The sequence below is a fragment of the Temnothorax curvispinosus genome, unplaced genomic scaffold, assembly GCF_003070985.1.
Source record: "Temnothorax curvispinosus isolate PA1 unplaced genomic scaffold, ASM307098v1 QBEX01001498.1, whole genome shotgun sequence".
In the NCBI taxonomy this organism is placed as follows: Eukaryota; Metazoa; Arthropoda; class Insecta; order Hymenoptera; family Formicidae; genus Temnothorax; species Temnothorax curvispinosus.
Window position 1 is genome coordinate 957,711 of NW_020211278.1, and position 434 is coordinate 958,144.

Sequence of the window (434 nt, forward strand, 5' to 3'; positions counted from 1 at the left end):
GTCGGCAACGTACTACCCTTGCGTTCTTCCATGGCTTTATTGACTAGCGAAATTGCTTTCTGCGTTTCTTTCAATTAAGAGCCCTTTGATCGAGGCGCGATACGGCTCGCGGGCATCGAAGACGACGGGCCCGATGTTGAAGTTTAATATCCACGGTCAGCAAGTTTCCGCGCGGCGTTCGCGATAATCGCGAGCTCTCTCTCTTTCTCTCTCGCTCTCGGCAGTTGCAAATTTCGCGGACCCGCGGGAGAGAATTAATTAGCGTCGGGCACATTTCTCCGCGGCACGTCGACGGAATTAAAATAGTAATCAAGAGTCGCGCCGGGAGGTCTCCACCTTTTGTACAGTTTGATTCGTAGCCACGTTGCATCATCGCCATCATCACCAGTGCGCGCTCTACCCACCCGCGTCAAAATATTTTTCAGAGGCGGAAG